The sequence below is a fragment of the Gopherus flavomarginatus genome, chromosome 3, assembly GCF_025201925.1.
Source record: "Gopherus flavomarginatus isolate rGopFla2 chromosome 3, rGopFla2.mat.asm, whole genome shotgun sequence".
NCBI classification, from domain to species: Eukaryota; Metazoa; Chordata; order Testudines; family Testudinidae; genus Gopherus; species Gopherus flavomarginatus.
The window spans coordinates 214325858-214351169 of NC_066619.1; the positions used below are offsets into that span (position 1 = coordinate 214325858).

Consider the following 25312-nt stretch of genomic DNA (forward strand, 5'->3'; position numbering starts at 1 on the left):
ATGAAACCCAAGAATATCGCTGAGGCGGGGGAGATTGGAGCCAAATGGATGGAACTGGCAGAAAGCAAGAAAGCTACTGTCAAGGGGAACGATTACCCCAGGGGGCACACAGACCATAAACCCTACAACCGAGGACAGCCAAAGACCCCACATACCACCCAAGTAAAGCCACAGATACCCTACCCTTCAACCTCACCAGTCTCCAGTAACTCACCTCGGCCCACTGACCCATCAGATGGAAGATGCTTTAAGTGTAATGAACTGGGACATATCAAGGCCAAGTGTCCCAAGAACACCATGCGAGTGCAATTCATTACACCACCATCACACCAAAGATCCCCAGGCCCGGATGCCTCTCAAATACCCTTGGAGCGAAGGGAAAATTTGAGAGTGGGCGGAAAGAAGGTTACTGCGTGGAGAGACACGGGGGCACAAGTGTCAGCTATCCACCAATCCTTCGTTGACCCCAAATTCATCAACCCAAAGGCCAAAGTTACAATTTACCCCTTCATGTCACAAGCTGTAGACTTGCCTACAGCTCAACTGCCTGTCCAGTACAAAGGCTGGTCAGGAATGTGGACTTTTGCAGTCTATGACAATTATCCTATCCCCATGCTACTGGGGGAAGACTTGGCCAACCAGGTGAGGCGGGCCAAGAGAGTGGGAATGGTTACACGTAGCCAAACCAGGCAAGCTTCCAGACCCATTCCTGTTCCTGAACCGTCCACAGAGGCCCCGTCTGTGTTACCAGAGACCCAGACAGAGGTAGAGGACCCGGATTCCATGCCTACCACTGAAACAGCCACAGCATCTCCAGTCCCAGGCCCGGAACTGGAACAGCAACCAGCACCAGCAAGTGCAACCCCATCTTCAAACTCAACGCCAGAGGGCGCCAGCGAGCCAGAACTGGCAGAAGCAAAAGACAACCATACCCAAAAGGCTCAGCCAGAGCCTAAAATACCCTCAGGTGCACCAGCGGAGAGCGGTTCACCAGCAACGGAAACAACCCCATCACCTACATCGCTTCCGGAGGGACCAAGCCCAAGTCCACAGTCTGAGGAAGAACTGGTGACCCCAGCCTCAAGGGAACAGTTCCAGACTGAGCAGGAAGCAGATGACAGCCTTCAGAAAGCTTGGGCGGCGGCACGGAGCACCCCACCGCCTCTCAGCTCTTCTAATCGATCCCGGTTTGTTATAGACCAAGGACTTTTATACAAGGAAATTCTTTCTGGTGGACACCGGGAAGAATGGCAGCCGCAAAAACAGTTGGTGGTTCCAACTAAGTACCGGGAGAAGCTCTTAAGCTTAGCCCATGATCATCCCAGTGGCCATGCTGGGGTGAACAGAACCAAGGACCGGTTGGGGAAGTCCTTCCACTGGGAGGGGATGGGCAAGGACGTTGCCAAGTATGTCCGGTCTTGTGAGGTATGCCAAAGAGTGGGAAAGCCTCAAGACCAGGTCAAGGCCCCTCTCCAGCCACTCCCCATAATTGAGGTCCCATTTCAGCAAGTAGCTGTGGATATTCTGGGCCCTTTCCCAAAAAAGACGCCCAGAGGAAAGCAGTACGTACTGACTTTAGTGGACTTTGCTACCCGATGGCCAGAAGCAGTAGCTCTAGGCAACACCAGGGCTAACACTGTGTGCCTGGCCTTAACAGACATCTTTGCCAGGGTAGGTTGGCCCTGCGACATCCTTACAGATTCAGGGTCTAATTTCCTGGCAGGGACCATGGAAAAACTGTGGGAAACTCATGGGGTGAATCACTTGGTTGCCACCCCATACCACCATCAAACCAATGGCCTGGTGGAAAGGTTCAATGGAACTTTGGGGGCCATGATACGAAAATTCATCAACGAATTCTCCAATAATTGGGACCTAGTGTTGCAGCAGTTGCTGTTTGCCTACAGGGCTGTACCACATCCCAGTTTAGGGTTTTCACCATTTGAACTTGTGTATGGTCACGAGGTTAAGGGGCCATTACAGTTGGTGAAGCAGCAATGGGAGGGGTTTACGCCTTCTCCAGGAACTAACATTCTGGACTTTGTAAGCAACCTACAAAGCACCCTCCGACACTCTTTAGCCCTTGCTAGAGAGAACCTAAAGGATGCTCAAGAAGAGCAAAAGGCCTGGTATGACAGACATGCCAGAGAACGTTCCTTCAAGGTAGGAGACCAGGTTATGGTCTTGAAGGCGCAACAGGCCCATAAGATGGAAGCATCATGGGAAGGGCCATTCACGGTCCAAGAGCGCCTGGGAGCTGTAAACTACCTCATAGCATTTCCCAATTCCTCACTAAAGCCTAAAGTGTACCATGTTAATTCTCTCAAGCCTTTCTATTCCAGAGACTTACAGGTTTGTCAGTTTACAGTCCAGGGAGATGATGCTGAGTGGCCTGACGGTGTCTACTACGACGGGAAAAAAGACGGTGGCGTGGAAGAGGTGAACCTCTCGACCACCCTGGAACGTCTGCAGCGGCAACAAATCAAGGAGCTGTGCACTAGCTTCGCCCCATTGTTCTCAGCCACCCCAGGACGGACTGAACGGGCATACCACTCCATTGATACAGGTAATGCTCACCCAATCAGAACCCCACCCTACCGGGTGTCTCCTCATGCCCAAGCTGCTATAGAACGGGAGATCCAAAACATGCTACAGATGGGTATAATCCGCTCATCTACCAGTGCATGGGCATCTCCAGTGGTTCTGGTACCCAAACCAGATGGGGAAATACGCTTTTGCGTGGACTACCGTAAGCTAAATGCTGTAACTCGTCCGGACAACTATCCAATGCCACGTACCGATAAGCTATTGGAAAAGTTGGGACGTGCCCAGTTCATCTCTACAATAGACTTAACCAAGGGGTACTGGCAAGTACCGCTAGATGAACCTGCCAAGGAGAGGTCAGCATTCGTCACCCATGCGGGGGTGTATGAATTCAATGTCCTTCCTTTCGGCCTTCGAAATGCACCCGCCACCTTCCAGAGGCTGGTAGATGGTCTACTAGCTGGACTGGGAGAATTTGCAGTTGCCTACCTCGATGATGTGGCCATTTTTTCAGACTCCTGGCCCGAACACCTACTACACCTGGAAAAGGTCTTTGAGCGCATCAGGCAGGCAGGACTAACTGTTAAGGCCAAAAAGTGTCAAATAGGCCAAAACAGAGTGACTTACCTGGGGCACCAGGTGGGTCGAGGAACCATAAACCCCCTACAGGCCAAGGTAGATGCTATCCAAAAGTGGCCTGTCCCACGGTCCAAGAAGCAGGTCCAATCCTTCTTAGGCTTGGCCGGATACTACAGGCGATTTGTACCACACTACAGCCAAATCGCTGCCCCACTGACCGACCTGACCAAAAAGACCCAGCCAAATGCAGTTAAGTGGACTGATGAGTGTCAAAAGGCCTTTACCCAACTTAAGGCAACGCTCATGTCTGACCCTGTGCTCAGGGCCCCGGACTTTGACAAGCCATTCCTAGTAACCACAGATGCATCTGAGCGTGGTATAGGAGCAGTGCTCATGCAGGAAGCAACAGATCACAACTTCCATCCTGTCGTGTTTCTCAGCAAGAAACTGTCTGAGAGGGAAAGTCACTGGTCAGTCAGTGAAAAGGAATGCTATGCCATTGTGTACGCCCTGGAAAAGCTACGCCCATATGTTTGGGGACGGCGGTTCCAACTACAAACTGACCATGCTGCACTAAAGTGCCTTCATACTGCCAAGGGGAACAACAAGAAACTTCTTCGTTGGAGTTTAGCTCTCCAAGATTTTGATTTTGAAATTCAACACATCACAGGAGCTTCTAACAAAGTAGCTGATGCACTCTCCCGTGAAAGTTTCCCAGAATTCAGTAGTTAAAAAGTGTTCTTAAAATGTAGAAGTCTGTTAGTTATATACTTAGGAGTATATGTAAAGGTGTATGTGTTATATTAATCTGTTTATTTTCAAGTTCTAGAAGGAAATCGCCGCCAGTGAGCTTCCCCACTGTCTGCAATTTGGGGGGCGTGTCATAAACAGATAGCTAAGGGTTAATGTCTCTTTCACCTGAAGCACCTGACCAGAGGACCAATCAGGAAACCGGATTTTTTCAACTTTGGGTGGAGGGAATTGAGTGTCTATGGTCTTTGTTTTCTGGCTGCCTGCTTTCTCTGAGCTTTGGAGAAGTAGTTCTACTTTTTAGTCTTCTGTTTCTAAGTGTAAGGACAAAGAGATCAGATAGTAAGTTATATGGTTTCTTTTCTTTGGTATTTGCATGAATATAAGTGCTGGAGTGCTTTGATTTGTATTCTTTTGGAATAAGGCTGTTTATTCAATATTCTTTTAAGCAATTGACCCTGTGTTGTATCATCTAAATACAGAGAGAACATTTGTACTTATTTTTCTTTCTTTTTATATAAAGCTTTCTTTTAAGACCTGTTGGAGTTTTTCTTTACTGCAGGGAAATTGAGTCTGTACTCACCAGGGAATTGGTGGGAGGAAGAAATCAGGGGAGATCTGTGTGTGTTGAAGTGGCTAGCCTGATTTTGCATTCCCTCTGGGTGAAGAGGAAAGTACTTTTTGTTTCCAGGATTGGGAACAGAGAGGGAGATTCACTCTGTTTGGATTCACAGAGCTTGTGTCTGTGTATCTCTCCAGGAGCACCTGGAGGGGGGAAGGGAAAAAGGATTATTTCCCTTTGTTGTGAGACTCAAGGGATTTGGGTCTTGGGGTCCCCAGGGAAGGTTTTTCAGGGGGACCAGAGTGCCCCAAAACACTCTAATTTTTTGGGTGGTGGCAGCAGGTACCAGGTCCAAGCTGGTAACTAAGCTTGGAGGTTTTCATGCTAACCCCCATATTTTGGACGCTAAGGTCCAAATCTGGGACTAAGGTTATTACACCTCCCCCCACCCTTTTCTATTTGTAGAAATATGGAATGGATGTCATTCTGAAATTATGATAATATCCCAGATTTCTGCAAAATATCTACTATAAAAAGTTATCAGCCCATAATTTTGTGTAATATAAAGCTTTTCAGTGTTTTAAGCAGACAGATACATTTATTTTCAACAAAAAGAAAAGGAGGAAGAAATTAAATACCATTGATAATCCAGTTTACAAATAGGTGTAGGCTGGAATTAGTAACTTGAGGAAAAGTTGTTATTTTTATCTAGACTACACCATGTGTGTGTATGTGTTTAAAAAAAAGAGTTACATTATGTCACAGATAGATCTTGAAGATTTTGGGCCAGTTCCGCACAGTTACTTAGTGTAAATCTGAAAGAACATCACTGGACTCATCAAAGTTTTGCTTTGCACTGATGTTGATGAAAAGCAGAATCTGACCACATTAATCCCTAAATAGATATGTTGTGTTATTTTTGAGATTTCTATTCAGTATTTTTAGTCTTGTTTTTTTGAGTGATGAATTTCATCCCCATTGAAGTGATGAAAATTTGTTTAAGTTCATCCCCAAACTCTTTTGTCTCATCTTTAAGAGGAAAAAATAGCATTTAATCCTTTTGTATTGCTTTATTAACTTTATTATGCTTTATTAAGCATTATTAACTGTCAGCCTTCAGAGGCGCTGGAGCAATTTTTCTAGTGGGGGTGCTGAGAGCCATTGAACCAAACTGTAAATCCTGTATAGAATGGAAACCACTTCAAGCCAGGCACCCCCTGTACCCTTAGTTCCAGCACCTATGTCAGCCTTCTTATCTGGTGTTATTCCTGAATATACAATTTGGATACTTTAAAAAAAAATATTTAATTGACTGAAAATGTGAAAGCTAACTGCTGGAAGAGAAAGTAAGAGCGGAATTTTCCTATAGTGTTGTCTTAAGAGAAACGGATTTAGAAAAGTTTCAGCATGTGGCCCTTAGGTATTTTGAATGTTCCTGTCATGATATTTTTACACTTTTGCTTATTACCATTTATTTGTGAACTGTCAAATTTCAGTAGTTCAGATCAAGCATTTCAGCTACTCAACAAATAAAAATATTATTTGGCAATGTGGAAAATACAGATTTGCTGAATCCAGCCCCAGATCTGTGGTTTGTTCTCCTTGATATTTCAATTACCCTATAATTCCAAAAGAATTTATGGCAGTCTTCTTGTCTGAACTGAATGTTATCATTCCTGCTTTCAAGAAAACGAGTGACAGACAAATGACTTTGGAATGCCACTGCCTTAATCTCACACTTCTCCATTGCTGAGCCAAAATATGCAGCTTTCCAGCTCTTTTAAAAAGAACAGCTCAGCTCATTTCCCAACATCAATAACAGGTCACAAGTAGTAATTAGGAAATGATGATAATGGAGTTGCTAAAAACAAAGCTGAACATTTTGAAAGTGAATGCAAGTTTTGTTGTACACCCATAGAAATTTCGAAAAATATTCTATACGGGAAAAAATGAAAATCTTAATTAAAGTTTAAGGAAAAGGTAAAAAGCTTAAGTATAACATCAGTCTGCATGTAAAGAATCCATTGTTCCTGATCCACAAGCAACATTTCTACTGGGGATACCTAGAGCACTGTCAGCTTCTGTCTTATTTTGTTCAGTAAATGACATTCGAAATAGATGTAGAGTGCACTTACAAATGGAAAAACTAAGTGACTAAGGTTAGATTGGTTTAATTAAATATTAAAGTAAATTCTGTATTTCAAAATGTAGGTTTCAGAGTGGTCTGATAGTAGCACACGTGTGTATTAATTCTTAATTAAACATTATACTACTAAATATTTAAGAACAAAAATGTGCCTCAGAAATTCAGACTTCATTTGAAATATGATTGAAGCTGCAACATTATGTTCTGAAATTTTTTTCCCAGGACTCTTGTGATGAACCAGTGCAGCTCTACCTCAGGAAAAGACCTTTGGACGACATGGGAGATGTAATCTGGCTGGGGAACATAGCCCATGTCAAAATGTGGAGAACAGAGGCATGAGGGGCCTCCCATAAGGCATTATGTAGCTCAGGCAGTTGCAGAGATTAATGTTAACATTCAACAGGAATGTTTAAATGGGTCATTTTGGCCAAAAACATGAAAATGAACAGTTTCAACATTTCTGAATTGCAATTATTTTGAACTTTTGTTCTGTGAAAAGCTTTGATATTTGACGTTTTATTCCAATTTGGGATGAAAACAAATTCAAAATACCGGAATTTTCTGTGAGACAAGATCTTATTTTTCTGTTAGCTCTGATATTTAATTTTAATGGACTATAACTTTATGTATCTTGCTTTCCATATATAGTGGAAGTCACTAACAATTTGCAAACTTCTAAATCACGATTGCACAGATTTAGATTCCCTCTTTGTTTTCTGTATATCGCTTCATCCCAAAGGTTACATTGTGTTCAACAGACAAATGTAAACCATATAAAAATAAGAGGAATTATGCACAATATATAGAAATGTATAGACTCCTATACATGGCTCGTGTTACATAACCAAAACTTGCTTCACCTTCTATATTGTAATGCATATAAAAGTTCCCTCCTCTGAATCATGCTACAATAGCAATTGTCTGTGCTAGTGTCCATCATCAGCAGGAAAGTAAATGACTTTATTTTTTTCAATAAATACATTTTCACAATAAATTCAAAAAGGAACAATAGAGACTATACATCAGATTCTGATTTCCTTTACACTGGAAACGACTCCATTGACTTTAACTGAACTACTGCTGATTTACAAGGAAGATCCAAATTGGTTACCCTACTTCCTTCCACAGGTTCCCCTTGTATTCTATTTCGTCACTCACAGATGAGGCTAACTTTTCATTATTACCATTACTTGTCCATTACAAAATAGATTTGATAATCTGATTTCCTCTTGTTTCTCATTTTCTATCTCTGCTTCTAAGGCTGCCAGTTAAGTTTCTAAACTGTTTGTTCTTCCTGCAGAAGTAAATGCTGCTATGTGGACCTGTTTTTCTGTGAAGGTCTCTTAGATCTTCCACATATGCTAAACATCTGTTTTTGCCCCCTGAGCTCTGAGTGACACTGGCGTCTTAAATCTCCATGAAATAGCAAGGACATTTTTACATAATGCACTTCTTAACACCCATTTTTTTTCTGTGTAGCCTACTGCACTCCCTTTCATATCAATATAGGCAACAAAAATGAGTGTTAAAATGATTCCTCGGACAATTCATTTTATGTGATGAGCTGCAAGGATTCACCGGGACAAGAAGATATAAGGATACAAGACAACTAGTAAAAATGGCTGTAAGCTATTTTAGGCTTTTACATTTGATCTGAAATGTATCAGTGTACAAGACTAGATTCCAAAAGTTGCCTGCTAACAGCATCTGGAACACATGACACATCTCACTGTACAAGTCTTGAAAAATTTACTAACACCTACTAGCTGTGATTAATAGGACAGGTGAGAGTAGGGCAGCTCCAGCAGTGAGATAGCCATTACACCAGCCACCAGTAGATCATGGGTAAGGGGAAATATGTTGGCATTTTCTACCAGGCTGCTGTCCCTTTGACATGTTAAGGATTCTGTTTTTCATAGATTCATAGACTCTAGGACTGGAAGTGACCTCGAGAGGTCATCGAGTCCAGTCCCCTGCCCTCATGGCAGGACCAAATACTGCCTAGACCATCCCTGATAGACATTTATCTAACCTACTCTTAAATATCTCCAGAGATGTATTGGCTTCTGGCTTAACAGATAGCTGACAAATGTGAAGCTCTTACAAGAGAAAGTGCAGTCTCTCTGAAGTCTGCTAGCTCTGCTTGTGGAATGTCTCTGGCACTTTATTTGTGCCCTAGAATTTCCAAGAGTTCTGCTATTTTGCCTCTTCGTTCCTCTTATTCCATTCTTAGGGAAGAGGAATGTAAAGTAATTTGAGTGCCTCCCCGTTGTCATCCCAAGTTACAACATGATTCCTGACAGCTTTAGTGCTGTCTACAGAGTTCTGAATTGCAGCAGTGGGACTGACTAGAGTCTTAAACTTTGGTGCCATTTGGCAAAGCCATGAGCACTGGGGCTATCTGAGTGTAGAATCAGACAATAGTGCATTAATTCATATCTGATATCTTCATAACCATCGGGGATAAAAATATTTCTTAATTAAAGCCTATATTCTGTAGAAATTTGTGGTTGAAGACCCCATGTTCACCAGGAAAAGCTTTTCACTCACCACTAGCAACTGGATGAGTGAGTTTTCCAAGCCTGGCATTGGGTTAGGATCCTGATCGCTTGCTAACAATAGCTGTTAGCATCTCAGACAACTCACTGCCTGAAACCTTGATCCTTTTTCTGGTGAATTGCGGTTATTTTACTTTCTTTTGAGGGGATGGAAATTAAAACGTAAAATTACCATTAAATTTTAGTCAGATTTCTAAATTATACCTAAAACTCTCTCTATATATCTACAATAGTTTTATGTAACAATGCCCGTCACTGTACTACCAGAACGTCTCCAAAGAGATATCACAATAGGCCAGTGTTCTGATTTTCTTCTCTATGTCCCCATGGTCAATATGTATTGGTGCTGAAACTAGGGGCACTGGGGGTGCTGTAGACCCCCTGGCTTGAAGTGGATTCTATTATATACAGGGCTTACAGGGTTTCTCAGCAGCCCCACTATAAAAATTGTTCCAGCACCCCTGGCAACACGAGTCTTCGGTTGTTAGTTTCTCCTTCTTCCTCACTATTCTGTCTTTACATGTGTGTGTTCTCCTTCCCCTCTTCATCTTGGTTGGTTTTAGTTGTAGCTGTTGGAAAGCTAACAAGCAAAAAATCATGAAAGTCTGTGCCACTTATATCACTGGCATCACTGCAATATTCACCATCCTTGTCTCCGAGTGGCATTACCATAGAAGGGTCAGAGGACCACAGTGATGCTAGCTCGAGTTTCATGCTGTATGTATGTGGGAAGAGGACATGTGTATGACCATTGTGATACCAGCTCCCAGTGCTTACCATCACAGTTGCTGCATCTGGTCATGTGTAGTTACTAAAACATCGGCACCGACCACTGTGAAAATGGTCAAATCCTATTGGTCTATACATATGATTAATCTGATTTTCTGGTTATCATGTTATGAATGAAGAAAACCCAGATACTTTACAATTTACTCTTAACTAAAAATAGTTAGGAAAAAATGTTGGAGATTGCTTAATATTTGTTTTATTTTCTTAAATCTAAGAGTTCATAAGTTTCTAAGGGAAAGATGCTACAATGAATGCTTTCTGAGTGATCCAGAATATCTGAAATAAAACTGTTAGCTTGAGATCTATGTAGAGACCACAGCGTGGAAGTGCAGAAGCCTTTCCTTTCTCTCTATGGGGCTATTTTGCAAATGTAACCCTTCTGCCAGTCTGAGTTGGCAGCAACAAGGGCTGGGTTCAGTATCTAGGGGTTCTGTTTCAATAACGCAATGCAAAAGGAGCTCAAGCCCCCACTCCCTGACCTGGGACAATTACATACCATCCCCCAGGCACCTCTAAGAGGCAATACTTCCCCTCTCGTAAGCACGGAGTCTCAGTGTAGCAAAATCCTTTTAATAAAGGAGAGAAACAATGCAGCATTATGTCAGGGAAATACCACAAACAGGGTTCATAACACAAACCATGAGCACAAGACCCACTCCCAAGTATGTTTGGCAGTATCCTTTTCCCCTCAGGATCTTAAGTCCAACAACCCAAAAGATCACCCCCGAAGTCCCAAAAGGCCAACACCCCAAAAGTCTCTGTCCCTGGTCAGTGCAGCCCCAGAGTTCAAAAGTTTATCTGCAGAGTTTTATCCCCCCAGCCTGGGTGAAAATGGGTGGGGGGAGGATGCGCAGGGTGTTAAGGGGGACCTTACATGGTCTGAGGCTGACTGCTCCACCTCGCCGTGGGGTTCTGCTGCAGCCTTCACCACGAGCCACTCCACCAGCCATCCCGCGATCCGCTCCAGCTGTCCCACAAACTGCTCAGCTCTGCCCCGCTTCACTCCACTCGCCGTCCTGTGGACCGCTCCAACTGTCCCACAAACCACTCTACTCTGCCAGCCACTTAGCAATATATCTTCGGGCTCCCCCAGTAGTTAACATAGCACTCAGTGATCTCAGCTCTTTAGTGATTTCAGCTTGTAGTAGGGGAGCCCCAGTGCGGGTGCACCGTTGGCCCAAAGTGAATTTAGCACAGCAGCCTGTAACTAGATTCTTAATGGAATCAAAATTAGCTCTGCTATTCAACAGTGGAGAGAGGAGAAGGTGCAATTGGTGTTTCAGGCCCTCAAAAGGGGCCCATACCATCAGATACAAATACCTGTCCCCAGCCTCTCTCAATTCACTGGGTTTTTGGAAACCATGTTCCTTGTCTAGCGAGTGCTACTTGGTTGATTGTGAGTCCCTCTGTCATAAAACAGTTCCGCTGGCCTCGATTCACATAATCAGGGTAACAACACTTTATTCTTCCTGCCCCAATAACAGAGAAACTGGGGATCCCACAGCAGCCAAAGTGACCATTTGGGCAGCTGTGGGCTCATGCTAGGGGGTGGGTGTGCCTGTGCAAACAAGACCATCCCCTGAAGTTCTTTTCCACAGCTCGCCACAATTCACCACCAGATGTCAGGGTAGAGCTCATCCTGACTCTGCTTACATAAACCTTCTCGATCCCTGAGGTTTTCTTCCGTTTCTGCTGCTCTGGGCCCCCTTATGACTGTTGTCCTCCAAGTGTGAAGATAGGATGTGACTGATAGTGCTACCATTGAATAGGGTTGAGGGGTTACAGCAGAAAAACTCAAAGCATTCTTTCTTAATTCTTCCATGTTTCCATCTAAGTAGTAAGGAATAGTCAGAAGTGTGATCCTGTTGCCATTATTATTTATGTATTTACCATTTGTTTTATTTATTTATTTATTTATTAAATCTTTTTTATGCATAAACAGAGTTTCATGAACTTCCATATATGAAATATTAGGAGGCAGCCCAACACAATCACAACACAATGTGTTTGTACTGGAGATGGGCCTGGGCCTAAAACAAAATCCTTCATCCAGACATCCTCTAGATTTGGCCAGGGCTAGATCTGAACTTTGATTGGCCCATATGTATGCAAGGGCTGAGCACACAGCTCAGTGGATCCTTAGCAGATGTGGCAGCTGAAATGCCTAAAAAAAACATAAATGATTATAAACTTTTCCAAACCAAGGCCAGACTCAGAATGGGGATAACACCTGAGCATGCCCTTCGGCGGTTCAGAGCCCTAAGATGGAAACCAGATGTGTCATTCCCCCGACACGCCTACCACATTGAAAAGAATTATGAGGCCTGAATATCAGAAACAAAGGTTAACAATATAAACGAGCTGCACCTCCTAATACAAATGAAGCAGTTCTTAGAGGGTGTCCCTGAGGAAATAGAAAGGTACATCCTAGATGGAAAACCCAAAACTGTAACCGAATCGGGGGAGATTGAAGCCAAATGGGTGGAAGTGACAGAAAAGAAAAAAGCTACTGTCAAGGGGAGTGAATACCACAGGGGGCACACTGACAATAAACCCTACAACCGAGGACAACCCAAGACCCCACCTACAACCCAAGGAAAGCCGCAGACTCCCTATTCTCCTACCTCACCAGTCTCCAGTAACCTACCTCGGCCCAGTGACCAGTCAGCTGGGCGATGCTTTAAGTGTAATGAACTAGGACATATAAAGGCCAACTGCCCCAAGAACTCCAACCGAGTGCAGTTCATTACATCACCATCACACCAACAATCCCCAGGCCCAGATGCCTCTCAAATACCCTTGAAGTGAAGGGAAATTTTGAGAGTGGGCAAAAAGAAGCTTATCGCGTAAAAAAACACAGAGGCACAAGAGTCAGCTATCCACCAATCCTTGGTGGACCCCAAATTCATCAACTGAAAGGCCCAAGTAACAATTTACCCTTCATGTCACAAGCTATAGACTTGCCTACAGCTGAACTGCCTGTCCAGTACAAAGGCTGGTCAGGAATGTGGACTTCTGCAGTCTATGACAATTATTCCATCCCCATGTTACTGGGGGAAGATTTGGCCCACCAGGTAAAGCAGGCCAAGAGAGTCGGAATGGTTACACGCAGTCAAACCAGGCAAGCTTCCAGACCCATCCCTGTTTCTGAGCTGTCCGCAGGGGCCCTGTCTGTGTTACCAGAGACCCAGACAGAGGTAGTGGACCCGGATCCCCTACCAATGACTGAAACAGCCACAGTTCCTCCAGGCCCAAACCAGGAACTGGAAAAGCAACCAGCACCAGAACTATTGCCAGCACTGACGCCAGCGCTTGCAAACTCATCTTCAACCCCAACGCCAGAGGGCGCCAGCGAGCCTGAACTGGCAAAAGCAGGAAACAACCCAATCACCTACATCGCTTCCAGAGGGACCAAGCCCAAGTCCACAGTCTAAGGAAAAACTGGTGTCTCCAGCCTCAAGGGAACAGTTCCAGACTGAGCAGAAAGCAAATGACAGCCTTCAGAAAGCTTGGGTGGCGGCACGGAACACCCCACTGCCTCTCAGCTCTTTTAACCAATGCCAGTTTGTTATAGAACAAGGACTTTTATACAAGGAGACTCTTTCTGGTGGACACCAGAAAGACAGGCATCCGCAAAAACAGTTGGTGGTTCCAACTAAGTACTGGGAAAAACTCTTAAGATTAGCCCATGATCATCCCAGTGGCCATGCTGGGGTAAACAGAACCAAAGACCGGTTGGGGAAGTCCTTCCACTGGGAGGGGATGGGCAAGGACGTTGCCAAGTATGTCCAGTGTTATGTGGTGTGCCAAAGAGTGGAAAAGCCCGAAGACCAGGTCACGGCCCCTCTCCAGCCACTCCCCATAATTGAGGTCCCATTTCAGCGAGTAGCTGTGGATATTCTGGGTCCTTTCCCAAAAAAGATACCCAGAGGAAAGCAGTACATACTGTCTTTCGTGAACTTTGCTACCCGATGACTGAAAGCAGTAGCTCTAGGCAACACCAGGGCTAAAGCTATGTGCCAGGCCCTAACAGACTTTTTTGCCAGAGTAGGTTGGCCCTCTGATATCCTTACAAATTCAGGGACAAATTTCCTGGCAGGGACCATGAAAGAACTGTGGGAAACTCATGGGGTGAATCACTTGGTTGCCACCCCTTACCACCATCAAACCAATGGCCTGGTGGAGAGGTTTAATGGAACTTTGGGGGCCATGATACGTAAATTCGTGAATAAACACTCCAATGATTGGGACCTAGTGTTGCAGCAGTTGCTTTTTGCCTACAAGGCTGTACCACATCCCAGTTTAGGGTTTTCACCGTTTGAACATGTGTATGGCCACAAGGTTAAGGGGCCATTACAGTTGGTAAAGCAGCAATGGGAAGGGTTTATGCCTTCTTCAGGATCTAACATTCTAGATTTTGTAAGCAACCTACAAAGCACCCACCGACACTCTTTAGCCCTTGCTAAAGAAAACCTAAAGGATGCTCAGGAAGAGCAAAAGGCCTGGTATGATAGACATACCAGGGAGCGTTCCTTCAAGGTAGGAGACCAGGTTATGGTCTTAAAGGCGCAACAGGCCCATAAGATGGAAGCATCATGGAAAGGGCCATTCACAGTCCAGGAGCACCTGGGAGCTGTTAATTACCTCATAGCATTTCCCAATTCCTCCCTAAAGCCCAGAGTGTACCATGTTAATTCTCTCAAGCCCTTTTATTCCAGAGACTTACAGGTTTGTCAGTTTACAGTCCAGGGAGGAGATGACGCTGAGTGGCCTAAAGGTGTCTACTACGAAGGAAAAAGTGATGGTGGCGTGGAAGAGGTGAACCTCTCCACAACCCTGAAACGTCTGCAGCGGCAACAGATCAAGGAGCTGTGCACTAGCTTCGCCCCATTGTTCTCAGCCACCCCAGGACAGACTGAACGGGCATAGCACTCCATTGACACAAGTAATGCTCACCCAATTAAAACCCCACCCTACCGGGTGTCTCCTCATGCCCAAGCTGCTATAGAACGGGAGATCCAAAACATGCTACAGATGGGTATAATCCGCTCCTCTACCAGTGCATGGGCATCTCCAGTGATTCTGGTACCCAAACCAGATGGGTAAATATGCTTTTGCGTGGACTACCATAAGCTAAATGCGGTAACTCGTCCAGACAACTATCCAATGCCATGCACCGATGAGCTATTGGAAAAGTTGGGACGTGCCCAGTTCATATCTACAATAGACTTAACCAAGGGGTACTGGCAAGTACCACTAGATGAACCTGCCAAAGAGAGGTCAGCATTCATCACCCATGCGGGGGTGTATGAATTTAATGTGCTTCCTTTCGGGCTGCAGAATGCACCCGCCACCTTCCGAAGGCTGGTAAATGGTCTACTAGCAGGATGGGGAGAATATGCAGTTGCCTACCTCAATGATGTGGCCATTTTTTCAGATTCATGGCCAGAACACCTAGAACACCTGGAAAAAGTCTTCAAACGCATCAGGCAGGCAGAACTAACTGTTAAGGCCAAGAAGTGTCAAATAGGCCAAAACAGAGTGACTTACCTGGAACGCCAGGTGGGTCGAGGAACCATAAACCCACTACAGGCCAAGGTGGATGCTATCCAAAAGTGGCCGGTGCCAAAGTCAAAGAAACAGGTCCAATCCTTCTTAGGCTTGGCCGGGTATTACAGGCGATTTGTACCACACTATAGCCAAATCGCTGCCCCACTGACCAACCTAACCAAAAAGACCCAGCCGAATGCAGTTAGGTAAACTGATAAGTGTCAGAAGGCCTTTACCCAGCTTAAGGCGACACTCATGTCTGACCCTGTGCTAAGGGCCCTGGACTTTGACAAGCCATTCCTAGTAACCACAGATGCATCTGAGCGTGGTGTAGGAGCAGTTCTAACGCAGAAAGGACCGAATCACAACTTCCATTCTGTCGTGTTTCTCAGCAAAAAATTGTCTGAAAGGGAAAGCTACTGGTCCATCAGTAAAAAGGAATGCTACGCCATTGTGTATGCCCTGGAAAAGCTACGCCCATACGTTTGGGGACGGCGGTTCCAGCTACAAACCGACCATGCTGCGCTAAAGTGGCTTCATACTACTAAGGGGAACAACAAAAAACTGCTTCAATGAAGATTAGCTCTCCAAAATTTTGATTTTGAAATTCAACACATTTCAGGAGCTTCTAACAAAGTAGCTGATGCACTCTCCCGTAAAAGTTTCCCAGAATCCACTGGTTAAAATTTGTCCTTAAAATGTAAAAAGTCTTGTAGTTTACATACTTAGTAGTATATGTAAAGGTGCATGTGTTATATTAATCTGTTTATTCTAAAGTTCTAGGAAGAAATCACCGCCAGGGAGGTTCCCCACTGTCTGCGATTTGGGGGGCGTGTCATAAACAGATAGTTAAGGGTTAATGTCTCTTTTACCTGTAAAGGGTTACAAGCAGTGAACCTGGACCACCTGACCAGAGGATCAATCAGAAGACAAAATACTTTCAAATCTCAGTGGAGGGAAGTCTTTTTATTGTGTGTTTTCTTTGTCTGTTGTTCTCTCTGGGTTCTGAGAGTAACTAGACGTATCTACAGGCTCTCTAATTTTCTGTTCAAATAGTGAGTACAAGTACAAAGGCGGTTTAGTCTTTTTAATTGTTTTCTTTATTTGCAAATGTGTATTTTGCTGAAATGATTTTAATGTGTATTTGTGCTGGGGGGAAGGCTCCTCTCTAGTGTCTATAAGTTGAAAAACCCTGTAACATTTACCATCTAAATTACAGAGACAACTTTTACTTTTTTTCTTTCCTTTATTAAAAGTTTTTCTTTTTAAGACATGATTAATTTTTTTCCCCTTGTTGAGGCTCAAGGAAATTGAGTCTGTTCTCACCAGGGAATTGGTAAAAGACAGGGAGAGAGAAGGGACGGGGGAAGGTGAAATCCCTTTGTTTTAGATTCATGAAGCTTGAATCTGTATTACCTCTTGGGGAGGGGGAAAGGCGGGGGGCAAGGTGCACTCCTCTCTGTTTTTAGATTCAAGAAGTTTGAATCACAGTAATCTTCCAGGGTAACCCAGGGAGGGAAGACTTGGGAGAGGCAACGGTGGGGGAAAGGGTTTACTTTCCTTGTGTAAGATCCAGGGGGTCTGGGTCTTGGGGTCCTCTGAGAAGATTTTGAGGGACTAGCGTGTACGAGGCACTGCAAGTCCTGGTTGGTGGCAGCACTACAAAATCTAAGCTGGTAATTAAGCTTAGGGGGTTTCATGCTGGTACCCCATCTTTTGGACGCTAAGGTTCAGAGTGGGGTTTATGACAAGGGCCAACAAAGGCTCTGAATCCAAACCTCTCTGAAATGTGAAGCCATTTGGTTCCAGATTTAAATTTTGTGGTTCAGGTCCAACTTTACATTTTTACACAGCATCTTTCAAAGAAAATGAAAAGTATGTTGTTGTTTTTTTCATTTGTTTGGTATTTTTTTTTAAAGCTGTTTAATTTTTTGAAAGAAAAAATGAAGTTTCTCTACAGGGAATGAAGAATTTTACAGCATTTTATTCCTCTCTTTGTTTGTGAAGGCTTCCCAAAGAGAATCAAGTTAAAAATAAAGTTATAACTTCCTGCAAAAATCACAGTGAATAGGACAGATATTTCGTTTATATCTTTTGAACCAGTAGGAGCCATGAACAAAAAAAAAAAGCACTGCTTTGTGTTAGCCTGTGTTACTTGTCGTAAGGAATAAAAAGTCTTTACAGAATGTTTTATTAGCTCTGACAGCATAGGAGGCTTCAATTTTAAACTGTAACAAGTAGCATATATAGTAATTTGTATGTGCCAGTGAACTGAGCACTGCAAATGAATTTAAAATGTGATTTCAGAAATATTTGGGGTAAGTTTAACAGTGGTTAAACTCTTATATGAGCATACAATAGATGGTTGGTTATTCATTTGGTTAAACTTTTTAAAAAGATGTCCTAGTAATAATCAAAACTTTATGGGGGACATTTTCAAACAAATTAGGTGCACAACTGAATGCCACCCAGTTAACAATTACCTACCTATAGTAATAGCTAGACGTGGGAGTGGTTAATTTTGAGTGATTGCACATCTAATTCGAAAATCTGGCAGTGGGATTTGAGGTTCATTATGCCCAATTAAAGAAGGAATTAATTTGACTTCAGTGACAATTTTGGTTGTGTGAATTTGGCAGGGTCAGGCACTGAATAGTTTTAAATATCTGTTTCTAACATCTCTGTTGTTTGCCACTGCCAGAACTCCTGGACAGGAAAGGTGGTCCACATACAAAAGCCTGCACTCCTTGGAGTGCTGGCATTTCAAATGAAACATACTATTTAAGTATCACTTAGGCCCTGATTCAGCAAAACACTTAAATGCTTGCTTAACTTCAAGTATAGACTTCAATAGGACTACTCCCCTCCTTAAAATTATGTGCTTAAATGCCTTTGCTGAATTTGTCACTCTGTTAAATGATAAAGGGACATGTTACTTATCTGTGGAAGCTTGGACCTGCAAGGTACTAAACCTTTGGCCATCAATAATAGTTCAGAGAGTTTAGCACTTCAGAAGGTGTCGAATGCCTTACAAGATTGATTCCTCTATGAGATCCCAGTTACTAACTGGGAGAGAGGAGAGTATTGCCAAATTAATTCTTGATTCAAAGGATTTTGTGAAGGTATTTGACTTATTTTTAAATTAATTTTGTTTGTTACCGTTGATTTATAATAACCCATTAGAAACTTGAAAATATCTATTTCTTACTGAAATGTGATTTGTTCCAAGATGTGCACTGATTTGATACTGAAGGCATAGTCAGAAGTGTTTTCCTGTTGCCATTGAATTTATTAATTAACTAACCTATAGCAATATTTTTGACACACAAAGAGTTTTATGGATTTTATAAATAGATTTAAACAAAAAAAAGAAAGTAGGTAATTTTTTTTGTCAACCATCCTTTATGTTGTCCTTCTAAAGTATAAATTCAGTTGTATGCTCTAACTAAAAACCTGAAAACCTAGTTATCATGTAAATGAATCCTTCTTCTAACTGACCTAACTAAAATACGTAATAGCACAACTCCTGTACACACATGACTTCTGGTTTTGCAAAATAAAAGCTACTCTGCCAATTTTAAGAAGATGGTACATCTTTTGGTTTTATCCTGGAATATAAGTGATAGTGGACAACAATTCCTGAGATATGTATTTTGGTGGGTTTCTTTACAGAATATTAAGCTATTTTCCCTTTTATCTTGTTTCCTTGTAAGGGAAACTACATTAAACCTTTTGTTATTATCCTGCCTTGTCAACACAAGGCCAGTGCAGCTGATGTCTTAGGCATCAGTGTCAAACCCTGTTGTAGTGATTCACAGTTTCCAGATTTATTTCTCTGATGGAAATTTTCAAGGCTGTAGGTCAAAATAGGCTTCTCTGCTGTCAGCTCAATCAGTGCCATCATTGCTGCGGTGGAAATCAGTCACTAGTTCAAATTACTGTCCAACAGAGGCAGTCACTCACTAACCTGAATTCACCCATACTCAGCACTGTTCAAACTGGAGATACTAATGGGCTGATCTCATCAAAAAAAATTGCAGTATATCCCTTATCTCACTTGATATTCTTACATGTGATTGTAACAAGCTTTGAACTGTAACAGAGGAAGAATCTCTCTTGTTCACCTAACCAAAGGTATTTTTACATTGCGATATTGACATTATTGTATATTTACCATCTTTTACAGAAATGTAGTGACAAATCATAAACACTATTCACTTTATTTTTTTATTCTGAAAAACTGAAGAATGCCCAAACCTTTAAAAGGATAATTTGTTTACTTTTTATCAAAAAAAAATGAGGAATATACTTAGAGTTTTGCAAGGTTCTGTGCACTAGGTTTAGAAATGAATTAACATGTCTGCTTGAAAGTTGAGGGTTCTTTTTTTTACAAACACACCCCTCTAAGTGGATCCCTTCCCCCCTCACCACCAAGATCTCCCTATCAGAGATGTGACAAATTTATAAGGACAAAGTCAAACTACATAAATTATGATTCATAATGTTTCATTATGGACTTGAACATAAGACATTTTTGCAGAATTTTTTTCCAAGGTACATACATACTTTAAAAAAAAAGCAGGGCTCTATTCTTGAGAAATTGGTGCATTTTTCCATCAGAACCAACCTTGAGACAAAAATTTCTTGAGTGAATATGTCTGTCACATAGAAATTGGGAAAATTCAGTTTTTCCTCAAAGTGGCCATTACATATTCCCATTATTCAGATGTATCCCCAATTCTACCTAGCACCAATGAGCTTTGACAGCCTGCTAGAAAAGTAATGTGGATTGAGGCCTTGTGGCACTGAGTGCTTGTAGTTGAGGTTATAAGAGGCCAAGTAATTGCCTCTGTTTTGTTTTTTTTACTGTAGGTTGTTAGCTACAAATGTAGCAGTTTCACCTCCAGAGAGGTTTCTCTTTGTTTTAACCCCAAATAATCTGTTAATTTGTATTTTAGACTTTATAGATAGATAATTGTAGATGCCAGGGAAATTAATTGTGCCTCCTTGTGCTGAGTTTCCCTTGGATCTGGGGTCACATCTATAGTGGCATCAGTTCCTCTGTCCTTTGTCCTCAAGCATAATGACAGAAGTAGAACTTAAAAATGGTGAATTTGGTGCCTCCCAAGGAAAGGAATAAATAGAATTTGGTGCAGTTCAGAATTTTCATCCGATGTGAAATTCTGATTTTGAAAATTTTAATTTTGTCCCAAATCAGGAAAAAGAGTTGAATTATCAAAAACTTTTTCATAATGAAATAATCCAAAACATTTCTAATTAGAAATGTTGAAATATTTTTGAATTAAATGAAGCATTTTGACATTCCAAAATTGAAATGTTTCATTTTGGTTTGCTGAATGACCCAAACACTGTTTTGAGTCACCTCAACATTAAATTGTCCCCAAGAGAAAAGAGATGTTGCCTTATGGAAATTATGGATCCTAATGCCCCTATTTTCCCCTAATAGCTAGGCTCCTTGGCCAGACTACATCTCCTTTGATGCACCACACAAGTTGATCAGAGTTGCATTATAGGACATTATAGGACATGTTGCACAACTCTCATGAAACAGCGCGTTGATGTTTTGTTGAATTGTTTTCAAACAAAACATAGCGAATCAGTTCAATAAAATCAAAATATTCCAATTTGGGTTGACCTAACCCAAACCAAAATATTTTGTTTTGATTTTCACATAAGAATTTTTTTATTTTTTTTCTGGCAAAATTGAAATTTTCCTCTGGAAACTTGATTTTCTATTGGAAAATAATTCTAATGATTCCTGACCAGCTCTGAGAATAAGAAACATTACCATGGATTTGAGAGCACTTGGATGGGTCTATCATCTCTTTTCCGTATTATTCAGTTCTGAAAGCACTTCCAGCTGTTCCACTGGTCATTCTGATTCTTAGACTTACTCCTTTATGGCCAGTATGGGTCCTTGGGTGCTGATGCACCTCTCTTCTACGGTGTCCTTATTATATTGGAGGGATCCAGTAGAGGTCCCTGGGACCCAGAAGATATAACCAATCTCCTGGTCTGGAGTCTTGGTTGTGGGGGTTGTTTGATTTAGTCTCAGTATTATCTGGGACAAATCTGGAGGCTCACCTTGACAACAGCTATGACAGGGGAATAGATGTTTCTGCACGATCATGTTCCTTCTGAGGCTCCACAAGGAGATAGACAATCCTTAATATGGCAGTGAGGGAACTTCCTGCTGCATTTAAGTCCTTTTACATTTAGAGAGAGAGTGACCTTATTTAATACCCCAGCATGCTCCCTATTTGCCTTAACTAAGGGTAGGTTGTTCTTATTCCTCAGTATGCTCAACTTAGGGACGCAGGGATTCCCATAAACCAATCCAGATCTAACTGTGGCTATCAAAGCTAAATGTGTTGGCACAAACCATCTCTTGCCTATTCCTCAGTTGCAGTCTTCGTCAAAAAAAAAATCCACTAAAAATCTGAATTAGAGTGAATAGAAGCACTTCAGGAGCAGTGAACTTGCTAGCCATCAAAGTGCAAATAATACAGTGGTTGCCTTAAGAACTCTTATGTTCATGTGAAATATTTTTTGGGATGAAACGTTTCCTTAATAAGCCATTTCAATCTGTAATTTTGCATAAAAGGAAATTACCAAATCTTTCATGTAGCCCTTTGGAGAACATGGAGTGATTAATACATATTGATTTCCAAGAAGTCCTCCTCATGGAAGAGAGTCATTGCAACACAGGTGTCTTTCTAATCACCTAACAAACAGCAGCATGACTGGAGACTTTTGAACAAGAATTCTTGTTCTTGTTCTTGCTGTGAATTCTTTTCTTCCATCAGCATCCTGTGCAGACAACGTCTGTACTAACATGATCATCCATAGCTATAAATAGTTTAATGCTGACTAATAGACTCTCACACTTAATCAGCCTAAAACAGTATGTTATGTAAACTGACCAGGTAACCAACCAATCTATTAAACTTGAAAGGACAAGCTGTTTTGCTAGATTTTATTAGCATAGTTACAAAGGGAAAAAAAATAACTATAGGAGTAATTAAATTTATGTTGTGTTTATTTGGAGTTCATTCTCTTAAATCTTCCTTCCCCATTTCTTTTTTTGGGGAGTTTTTTTTCCTCTCTTTATAGTTCTTTAAAAAAAATCTGAGTCTCTACCCAAAAATAGCCTTCCATAGCAGACTGGTAGGAACTAAGCCTTTGGCTATCCTGTTGCTGCTGCTGCTGTTGTTGTTACACTTTGTTATAAGTAAATTGTAATATAGAACTATAACGCTATCTGGCATTGTAGAGGGATCTGTAGATGATGGACATAATTGCATGCTCTGCCTCATGATCTCTACCCTGAGGACCTTGCAATATAAATGAACCAAGAGAGAACTTTAGGAGAGGCATAAAAACACAGACAGGGATAAACAGAGATGAGCAGTAAAACTTAAAATACAAATAACACCTTTCCCTTGCTCACCCATGAGTCACTAACAGGCTAGGGCTAAAACTGGAAGTGTGAAAGACACATTCCATTACAACAAGCACTCTGGTAATATACAAGGGTTCCTCCTTAGTAGAAAGTATTATGTAGGATTAAAATGACAGTCAGACAGAAATGGTGAGTTCTCTTAGGACCACAAAGCTATTCTGCTAAGGGATATGACAAACTTATGAACATTTAAAAAAAATCAGAAACCATGTCTCCTGAGACAAAATAGTGTGGGTAACAGAAAAATAAAAGCAAACTTTTAATTGGTGTTTTAGAGATTGCCAGATGCTTTAGGAATAGAGCATAAAGCATGACAGGGCCAGCCTTTAAAGAGTTACTTTTGCCCCATAAATCCAATCAAATATAGGAATCTTCTTAATGATGACATAAAAAATAAGGCTGCTGTATAACAGATTCTGATATAAGAAGGCATTTTCTCTGCATCTGGTTCATTTGTAAACAGTGATACAATCACTTTTCTAAAGGCTTTTAATCTTTTTCCTCCCCATGTGCTCAGCATAATTCTTTCATCTGTTGATGTACGATATTTTGCTTTAATGACTAAATACAATCTGTTAACTGTTAGGGCTGCGGCCATAACTCTAAGCATATACAGTTATCATATGTCATTATTATTATATAGCAACATGAGTATGCACATAATATAAATCAGGTGTATTTCCTGTTTAGTTGCATCCCTGCTTTATCACTTGCTCCCCTGTTAAGGGAAACTTGTATAAGACAGACCATTTGGTGAATATATTTGGAAATACCTCTTTCAAATCATGATTTTAAATGCCATAAAATGGCCAAAATAACCACTCCCACATATGCTGTGTTTGTGTGAAAGTATTTTTATATACAGATGGTCTGAATGCTTAATTACTTAAGGCCAGATTCAGCCAAAAATATACTAGTTTCTATGCTGCAAAGCCAACACAAGCTGGGGAAGCTTGCCTGAATCACACAAACAATTATTGCAAAAGAAAGAGTAAAACATTGTCATTTGAAATGAAAATACAATAAACCTCCCAACATGGCTCTATATCTTCCAGAATTTTTGAACGCCATTTTAATCTGTATTTTTTGCTTCATAACATATCAGTCACTTGCCTTTCACAGGCACACTGGGGTATTGTATATGGAATGATAACACGTAGTTAAGGGGCACTGTTTACTGTTACTGCATTTCCATAAGTGAAGTCATATAGCATGACTCAAATTACATTTTCTTATTCATGAAATGTCACACATGATCTTTCTGGTTATGCATTTCTTGCAAACAAAGGGGGCTAGTTTCTAAGCTGATGTAAATTGTTTTAGCTCACAGTGGCACCACACCTATTTACACTAGCCTAAAATCTGGCTCAGTGGTCCTAAACCTGAGAGGTGCTGAGAATCCCTATAACTATCTAGCTTTGGCATACTGAATACTCCCAGCACTAGCTACCAGTGGAGTCACTGGGAATTTTCTCAGGGCCATAATGGTGAATATGCAAAATAGATAATTACAGAAGATCTCAGAACAGAATTTGGCCCTAATTTATTGAGTCTCTCAATACCCCAGAGAGACTGCTAAGAATTAGTAGCCCCGTATGGGTAACTGTACCACAGAGACATTAGTTGATTTCCTCAGGGTCACAAGGTGAAGTTAACTGACTTACCCAAGTTGATACAGTGAGTCAATGGCAGAACTGGAAACGTAACCCAGGAGTACAACTTTCAGTCTACTTATAGATATATATCCTAAAGAAATGTTCACAACAAAAGGGTGGGGAATGGAGGTTCTCTTTTTCCCCTTCTTTATATATTAAAATAATTGAATGAGGATGATTTTGTTGACATTTACAGGTAGTGGGAGGAAGGGGAAACCAACCCTGGACATCAGTGGTAGACTGTTACACATCCCAATGTTCTTTATTCTAAAAAGTTTGGAAACAAAAACAGCAGTATTTAAACATGAGGAACTTTATGAGACTATGCCAAAAATGTGGCTGAGAGACTAGAATGTCTTGACATTGCAGCATCATGTTGTAAATGGATGTACTCCTAGCTCTTACTCAGCTAGAGCTCTAGCTATGCTCTTTTTTGTATCAGAACAAGCTAGACTCCAGCCTACTACAATCATTGCAAGAGGAGGCTTAGAAGAATGTCTGAAGAGGAAAACAGCTATAATAATTATTAATATTTAAAAGAGTGCAAAAGAGCAAGATAGATCAAGCAAATGGGATGAGTTACAGTTTGCTTGCACTTTGTGTCTGCACACAAAGCACAAGACTAAGCTGAATAGAAGTCCTACTCTGATGACCATATTGAATTTAGTGAGAGAAAATAAAAGATATAAATGCATA

At 41.7% G+C, this 25312-nt stretch overlaps 1 protein-coding gene and 1 long non-coding RNA gene across 5 annotated transcripts in view; one reads left to right on the forward strand and one right to left on the reverse strand.

The window, feature by feature from the left end:
* Positions 1-25312, forward strand: part of GALNTL6 (polypeptide N-acetylgalactosaminyltransferase like 6) — a 980583-nt gene that overhangs the window by 146761 nt on the left and 808510 nt on the right. The gene's annotated exons all lie outside the window — the stretch shown is intronic.
* Positions 1-25312, reverse strand: part of LOC127047290 (uncharacterized) — a 500875-nt gene that overhangs the window by 88986 nt on the left and 386577 nt on the right. Inside the window, exon 2 of the long non-coding RNA XR_007773377.1 lies at positions 8529-8613. This is a non-coding gene — a long non-coding RNA (uncharacterized LOC127047290). The remainder of the gene's footprint in view (positions 1-8528; positions 8614-25312) is intronic.